Raw genomic sequence first — 8,804 nt, forward strand, 5'->3', positions numbered from 1 at the left:
TCTGTCTCCTCAGTGTCATCAAAAGCCCCTACTGGCAACTCCTAACCACTTGAGAGACCTCTTGAGCTGTCTTAAATATAACTGGGAGAGTAAGAATGATTCTTAGCTTTAAGAAATTTGATAACTTGCTTTTATACGTAAGTTTGAAAGTAGGTGTAAATTTCATGAATTCTCAGCACTTAAGACTGAAATAGCACTTTGAGAAGCTTGCTAAATACAGGCCCTGATGAACTAAGCCACTCCTGATCGGCTCTCTTTTGAATTTCCAGCTTTTTTCCTCAGCAAATGCCACACATCCCAACCACACTTAGCCTTGCTGATTGTGTAAGCGAGTGTTTGTCTGGGGTTGTCCTTACATGATGCTATGAGACGCTGCCTTTATGTTCTGTATTGTGTCTTGCACATTTTTTTAGGATGACTTTGCACTGAAGATTAGCTTGTGTATTTAGAGGGATAGTCTAGCCGAAAATGACAATTCTGTCAGTAACCCACCTTCATGTTGTTCCAAACATATGAAAGCTTATAAGGTAATAGTGTCTTTTTTATCTCTTCTGAATTGTGTTTACATCTGGCAATTTGTATTTTGAATTTTTCTGGATAAAAATGATCCAAAATAAATTTGAGATCATTTATAGCCTTTTCTCACAGCAGCTGGAATAATTCAGTTTATTATTTTGATGGTGGTTTTTAATCGAAGTCTAAACGACAAGCATGAGTGACAACTGGAGATGCACCCGTAGTCAAAAGCAGAAGATTGGACTGGACAGAAATGTAAACCTCAGGTAACACTAATACACACTAAATACACAGTCACACAATGCAGATGTTTTTAACATTAACAATTTGAGAACAAAGTATAACAAAAATAATGATGATTTGCATGGTTTGATGTGATATGAGTTAAGCGATCGTCAGATTTGTTGGTAGGCTAGTGCGATTTATTGTGATGCTTTTTATCTCAGATGGTCAGGACTAAAGTAGCCTACTCACTTGTTCAGATGAAAATTATTATATTGGTTGTACTTCCAAGACGTAGAATCTGTGATTTCGAGTACAGTATCCACACCGGTGCGGTGAATGAACGACAGCCACACATATTCCTCGAAATATTAGATTTATCCTTGCCGAGGAGCCGTGCTGATACACAACCCACGTAAAGATGATAATTCAGAAAATGACAATTTCAGGTTTCAAAGAAATGGAGATGGCAACAAAGAGGCACAACTTACAGACTTCAGCTTGAAATATTTTTTATTTATTTTTAATAATTATTAATTATTAATTAGAGTTACAATCTTGCAGTTCGGATCTTTTTCACAGAATACTGAGTTAGCATATTGCAATTGTTGGACAAGACATATGGACAAGGCGTACCTTTTTTGAAGTAAATGACTGAATATAATTTTGTTTGAGTGAAATTTCTCTTTTAAAGACTGAGTGTTAAAAAACAGCAACAATTTAATAGAAACAATAAAGGACATGCAGAAGCCATTTCAGAGAGCAATAAGAGAAAGAAAATGAAGGTAAATATCGGTTATCACTTTACAGTATCTGAGAGTCTGGCAGGTGGCATTAATGCACCATCAATTATCAGTACATTCCTCTTCTGTATTTGTGTTCCCTCTTCTTAAAGGGCCTTTGTTCACCTGGGTTTTTTCATTGTTTGGAGGCTTTATGAAAATTGGCAGAATGTCAGTTTTTTTACATTTTGTAATTGTGTTTTTTAAAACATGATTGGTATATGTTTTAGGTGCTAAGGGCCTGAGATGTCTGTTTTATGCTCCCTTTTTCCTTGAGAAACACTATCTGAATAAATGGGATTATAATGTCCAATATGTTAACATTAGTTAATGTGTTATGGCATCTCAATATTTTTTTACAGCATTCATTAAGTAATAGATAACAACCGCTCATACGGGTAATACGAGTTATCTTGACCGGTACTACTTCTATGCTTAACGCTGGCGCCATCTTGTGGCTTAAACAGCCGTGGGTTACTATGGAAGACTTCAAGGCAGGTTTCCTTTATAACGTTTTTAATATAGATATTTTTCTTACATAAACGCATCGATTCGAATCAGAAGGCTCTATTAACCCATTGGAGTCGTGTGGAGCACGTTATTTGACGGACAGCTGCATTCTTTATGGACTTCAAACACAACTACAACAAAAATTTTTTTAAATATAACTACGATTGTATTTGTCTGAAAGAAGAATGCTATGATAAATTGAGGGTGAGTAAATCATAGGCTTGGTTTCATTTTTGGATGCCAATTTTTTTTAAATATAACTATGATTGTATTTGTCTGAAAGAAGAATGCTATGATAAATTGAGGGTGAGTAAATCATAGGCTTGGTTTCATTTTTGGGTGAACTAACCCTTTCAGCGTTCATTTTCAACATTTAGCAAGGGCATATGGCAAATCTTCAGCAATAGATAAAGGCTTAAAGCAGGTTGGAGCTGTTTTTCTTCGCGGAAGTTTTGCGTAAGAGCTAATAAAATATTTAATCTCAAGACGATATTTTGTCTAATAATTATTTATTTGAGACAAGTAGCCGTGTAATAAGCGGGATCATGTACACCCAGCCGGTTGTTATCGCAGAATAAACCCCGACAGAGTGATCAGGACCCGACGCGAAGCGGCTGGGTGTACATTATACCTTACATACCGCTGGAATGCGCAATTGACCAATCAGAATCAAGTGTTTCACAGAGCCGTGTAATAATCTAGTTTAGAGTTATTTCATTAATCAAAACACTATTAATATAACTGTTAATTCATGTACAATGCATTCATGTTATTTTAAACAACACTGTTTTATCTTTCATTTTAAAATAGTATCAGTAGATACAGAAATAAGCATTAACCTAGATTGATAAATGCTGTAAAAGTTGATACTTTAGTTCATGTTCATAAAAAATAATCCTGTAACACTTTACAATATGTTTTATACAGTTAATGAGCAGGGTGACTTCAAGTAGCCTATGATAGCTTGAATCCAAATCATAAGAAGTTTATGATGTTAAATAAAATCTAATTCCCTTTCGAAAGGGAACTCGAGCTGCGTCAGCTGACGCTACGGGGAACGCCTTCAGCTTGACAGGTGTCTGAAGTCGCTATCAAATCACAATCCTACTGACCGTCGGCAGCTGGTGACGTCATCACCATGCGACCAGGAAGTATAAAAGGGCACCGTGCCAACATGACGCTATCCTTTTCGTCTTCAGGGACTGTTCTATCTGGTTCATTAGAAAGTCGAAAGAGAAATTAAGTGCACACAGAAACGTAAGGGTGCGTATAGAAAGTGCGCTGACCCGTGTCCCAGGTTTCTCCTGCCCCGTGTATGGGGAGCTGCTGGAGGTGATGGGGCGCGCGGCACTGAGGCTTCAGTTGCCGTGGCAGAGAGCCAGGGGAGAGGCCGTCCGCCCTGACAGATTGGGTGATCGGTTTCGCCCCGATCATAGTCGCCCAGCTCCCGGGAGCCTTCCATTCCTCCCCGACCTTCACGAGCAGGTCGTGGGGGCATGGAAGAAACCCTACTTGGCTCGAATCCATTGTCATCAGCGTTTTAATTTCGCTGATGTCGAGGGATTGGCTGAGGCAGGGTATGTTTCGATGCCGCCCGTTCGCGAAATATCTCGCGTCTGGGCGGCCATCGACACTGAGAGCTCCGGGCATACACGTCGGCGGGTCAAGAAAAGGCCTTTCTCCTCAATGCCCCGGTCTCGGCCTCTGAGCTTTTCGGCACCTCCGTCAAGGCGGTGGTGGGAAGGTTCAGAGAGGCGAGGGCGCGCTCGGCGGCCTATAGAACTTGTATCCCGCTGAGGTCCGGGGTGGCGCCCAGGCAGGAGGGTGTCCCTGGCCCGTCGAGATCAGAGGATCATCGGCTGGGCCAGCGTAGTAGCGTGGCTTCTCGTGCGCCCCCTCCGTGGAGGAACAGGACGCAGAAAAGGCGGGACACCCGCAACAGGAGGAGGGACATTGGGGAGAAGAACCGCTTCCAGCTCCAGAAGCGCGGTGAGTCGACGCCCCCGAGGGCGCGGAGGATGTAATGATGTGTCCCTTCCTTTTCTTCTGGGCGGGTGGGCCTATGGTGAGCGGATGTGAGACTCTGACGGCCTGCCAGGCCGGGGTGTGAGAGCGCCCCACCCTCAGGTTAGGGTGCTTTCACACCTGCCTCATTTAGTTCGGTTGAATCGTACTAGAGTTCGTTTCCCTCTTTGGTGCAATTCGTTTGGTCAGGTCTGAAAGCAGCAATCGCACTCGGGTGCGCACCAAAAGCGGACCAAACAAGCGTACCGAGACCTCCTTGAAGAGGTGGTCTCGGTACGATTTCAAACGAACTCTGGAGCGGTTTGTTTGTGGTGAGAACGTGATCCAACCTCGAACAGAACCAACTGCAAAAGTACTGATCATTTTTGTACTGAACCAGCTGCCGTAGTTAGCTGCGCTGACATTGTGTGCACGATATTATTACCTGATAGATCGTTGGCAATATTTTCGGAAGATGAGCATGTCAAGAGTTAATAATTAATGCACGCCTCCTCTTGAAGTGACGAGCGATGCGCGCTCACCGTCTGCAGTGCATTAGAACGTTATTTTCACATCGCATCCGCGCTTCATTATAGAAATGTTTTGTTTGCATACTGTGGTAAATACACACAGTGTAGTAGATTATGGCCAGGGACAAAACTGGCCCGCGCAGTCGTTTCTCCATAGTGTTATTATAGTTTGCTGGCTTTGCGTCTTCTGTTGGAATTTTCCCACACGTAAATTCTGACAAATCGAAAAGCAGTTTAGGAAATACGCCATGGCCAATGAGTGATGTGGATGTTGTCACGTGCCTGCGTTTTGGTTCGTTTCAACTGGTTCGGACCAAAGCAATCAGTGTGGTGTGAAAAGGAACCAAAAAAGCTGTGAAATGCAACAATGTATAATTGTTTGCCCTTGGTTCGGACCAAATGAACCGAACTAGAGATCTGAAAGCACCCTTAGTGTGCCGAAGCATGCATGTTACATGAAGCGATGAGGCACTGAAGACAGCGGGTGAGTCCCCTTTTTAGGGCAAACATTCTTTCTTTTCAAAGCCGTATGTTTGGATTCTATGCTTCCCTGAGGGATGTTTTTTTTTTTTTTTTTTGCAAAAAATGTGTAACAATTGTTTGAGTTTGGGCCTGTAGTTCCCCTGTTAAGGTGGCTAGAACGATGTTTGTGATAAACACAGAGTGTTTATGTAGGCTGTATGTTTGCTAGCGTAGCAACGGTAGTTTATAAGGCTGTTTCTCTTCTGGATATGTGTAATATGAGCAGTTGAGGCTACCGCACATGCCGCGTGCATGTAGCGGCGATGTAAACTGACGTATGTTCTCCTAGCGAACTTTTTTAGCCATAGCCACCTTTGGGTAGCGTTAGCACCTCTGCTAGTGAAATGTCTAGATGAATATGTGAGGTCAGGCTAGTGCATGAACTGCAGTAAGGTCTGTCCCAGCTAGGGTTGCCACCTTCAATACAGAAAAATAAGGGACGCCTGCCGCAGCGGTGGCCACACCCCTCGGGGCCTCGATGACCACAGTCCCGATGGTGTGCCGGTGCAGTGGTCGTATATCATAACTTAAAACATGTTTTCATAATTTGTATATATATTAAGATTGATACCAATGGACATTATAATAGGATATCTGCTATTGAAATCAGTGTGAACAGATGCACTCAGTATAATACACAGCTATGACAATGAAAAAAAAATCAGCTGCTGTAACCTAGAGGGGAGTAGGATAAGAAATTGCAAATTAACTTGAGTAATTTTATAGTGTTGCGAACAAAGATTTTTTTTTTTTAATATATTTTATTTATTGAACAAAGATTTTGACTAAAATATTTGTCATTGTTTGCAGTAACACCATTCAAACAGTGAAACCACACCTAAATAACTGTAAATGATATAATATCTACAATCATTTCTTATTTTAATAAAACACTAAACAACATTTTTATTTTTGGTAAGTTAAGTAAATATATTGATGTATTATTCCGTTTTTATAGTCTATTGTTAATTCTATAGTATTGGATGATGCAATTATTTAAATTTGTTAAGCATAACAAATAGTTGTTTATTTTATTCCTAAAAGGTCCTATTTTGATTAAATATATATATATATATATATATATATATATATATATATATATATATATATATATATATATATATATATATATATATATATATCTTATCTCTTATAAAAGTAATGCTTGTGTCTGACTATACAACTTAACCTTAATAAACAAATCATACCATAACATGTATCCTACATTATTAACATTATTTCTTAATAGGGAGCATTTATGAAATCTAACATTATCAATCAAAAAATTGAGGTGATAAAAAAAAAAAAAAAAAAAACACTGCCTCAGGAGATGCTTGAGGTATGAAGAACTGTGCGACAGTGCTTTGATTTCGGTGAGCTCTTGCATTTAGTGAATGTTGCTCTCCCGTTGCATGCTGTCTCACATCTGACAGGCCAGCGTGCGCCACTGAATACACTCGCCGACAAATAATTATTGTGCAATTGGCTTGGTATTAATTGCCGCGGACACTTTCCAGCCAAATATTTATTTCTTCCCACTCTCGTCTGTACCTCTGCATCTGCTTGCGTTTCTGCTCTGAAACTTTTACAGCTGGACGTGGGGAGGTATTTGGACCTGCCTCCGCCATCGTTTCAAATGGATTCTGCCCATTTAGAAAAGAACCTATACCTCTTCTGACTCTGATTGGCCGTGATTCATGGACCGTGAACCTGAAACAAACCAATCAAACAAACCAACGATGGCAGCGACCGCAGAATAGGACGTGTCTTCACACAATGCGGGTGGACCTATGTAAAATACGGGACAAAACGCGTCCCGTATTGCTTTGATACGGGACGCGTCATTTTTCCTGAAAATACGGGACGATTCCGTATTTCAAGGGACGGGTGGCAACCCTAGTCCCAGCCCTTTTTAGGGCCTTTGTTTGTGGGGTTCTCAGACCGATGCTAGTGCATCAAGTTGGCCTAGGCTGTTGATGGGATGGCGGTGGCGTCTTGCGGTGGCATATCGCCCTGGCAGTTGCCCCGGGCTCCTGGCGTTAGTCCCGCAGGAGCTTTTATCCCTATCCGGCCTCCCCGCAGCTCAGGGTTGTCTGGCCATTGCCCACCCCCTTTCTGCATTTGGGGGTTGTTATTAATGCAGAAAGGTGTGTAGCAGAATGGATCACGACTCTGCCAGTGGTCGTGGGGACGGGGTAGGCGTCTCTTCGCAGGTGCGCAGTTAGACTGGTTTTGCTAACCCCGCCCCCCAGAGCTTAGTGTGGCCGCCACTTCCGGGCGGCCCCCCGGCCTTGTTCAGGAGACTGCCGGTTGTGTGTATTCAATACTTCACCTCTTGCTTTGTGTCTTCTACTCCACCTTTTAGGGCTCGGGTCGAGCTGTACTTCGCAACCATCGGAAAGCATGGGTTGGTAGGATGCTCCCCTGAAGCCGAAACACGGAGTTTTATGCTGAGTGCACTGCTGTGGGCATTGTGTTTTAGGTCCACGCTGGTAGGCACTGCCTGGGAGACTGCGCCGTCACAGAAGGCTTCTACGGGCCGCTGGGGCGGACCATCTATAGAAGGCCAGCTGGCGGGGAGACGCCAGCCGAGGCAGTCCGGGCAGTTAACTCCAGGTCAGGTGGTAGGCCTCAGTAGGCCTCCCTGTGAGTGAGTTCCGACCACAAGTTCTGCAGCAGAAACCTTGCCAAAAGTAGGCCCCTTACGGCCTCCCTGGGGATGAGTCCCCAGGTAGTCACTGGATATCCAGTCCTCATCAGCCTGCAGACAAGCCAATGTCAGCCCGATTTTGAGGGCTCGCTGGGTTTTCAGCATGCCTCAGATGGCGTTCCCTGAGGGGGTGGCCTAGGGTTCCGACCACTGGGTGACAGGATCCAGGCCACTTTAGGCCTCCTGTAGGGTGAGCCCCGGTTCCCAGGTCCTGTAACAGTGTGCATGGTTGCTAGCTAGGCGGCTAGCATGGTTTCCGGTGGGATTTGCCATCGGATAAGCACCGTCTGTCACCAATCTGACAGGGAACCGCCATTCGGCAATAGGCCTCTCCGAGCCGCCCTAGAAGACCGGACTATACGTGGGCATTAAACAGGCCTCCCTGGAGGCGAGCCCCGGGAACACGGCAACTTCCGACAGTTTGCACGTTGGCTGGCAGGTAGCAGGCCTCTCCAGGCCACCTGAGGGTGAGCCCCCGAGCCGGGACGCTCGGTAGGCCAGTGTATTATACTGTCAGGCCTTTCTGGGCCTCCTTGGGAAGAGATTCCCGGACCAGGTCTCGGTGACAAGCTAGCCATTAGCATGAGTGGCTTCTGGTGTTTATGGCCTTATGGGCCCCCCTGAGGAACCAGTAAAGCCACCTTCCTGTGGCCCTTAACAGCTAGCATCAACGGTGCCAGGTAGAGGCGCCTCCTGGCCTCCCTGGGGGGGAACGGTTCCCTTGAGCAGGAACGCATAACTGGCTGTGTGCTGACAGCTAGCGGTTGCCCGCCGGTGGGTCCCGGCCTTAGCTGGTATTACCCAAGGGCGGGCTCATGCTCTAGCACGACGAGACTCCGTTTCTGCTGCACAGTACCTTCAGGACAGGGACTGGCCAGCCTACAGCATGGTTTACCTACCAGGCTGGCTTAAGAGCTCCCCTCACTGAGGGTCGTCTGTGAGCTTACGGCCGCCTGAGTCTGATCAGACAGGCAGGCCCCCCTCGGGGCCTCCCGGTTAGATCAGTCC

Source organism: Pseudorasbora parva, chromosome 6 (assembly GCF_024679245.1).
Source record: "Pseudorasbora parva isolate DD20220531a chromosome 6, ASM2467924v1, whole genome shotgun sequence".
NCBI lineage: Eukaryota > Metazoa > Chordata > Actinopteri > Cypriniformes > Gobionidae > Pseudorasbora > Pseudorasbora parva.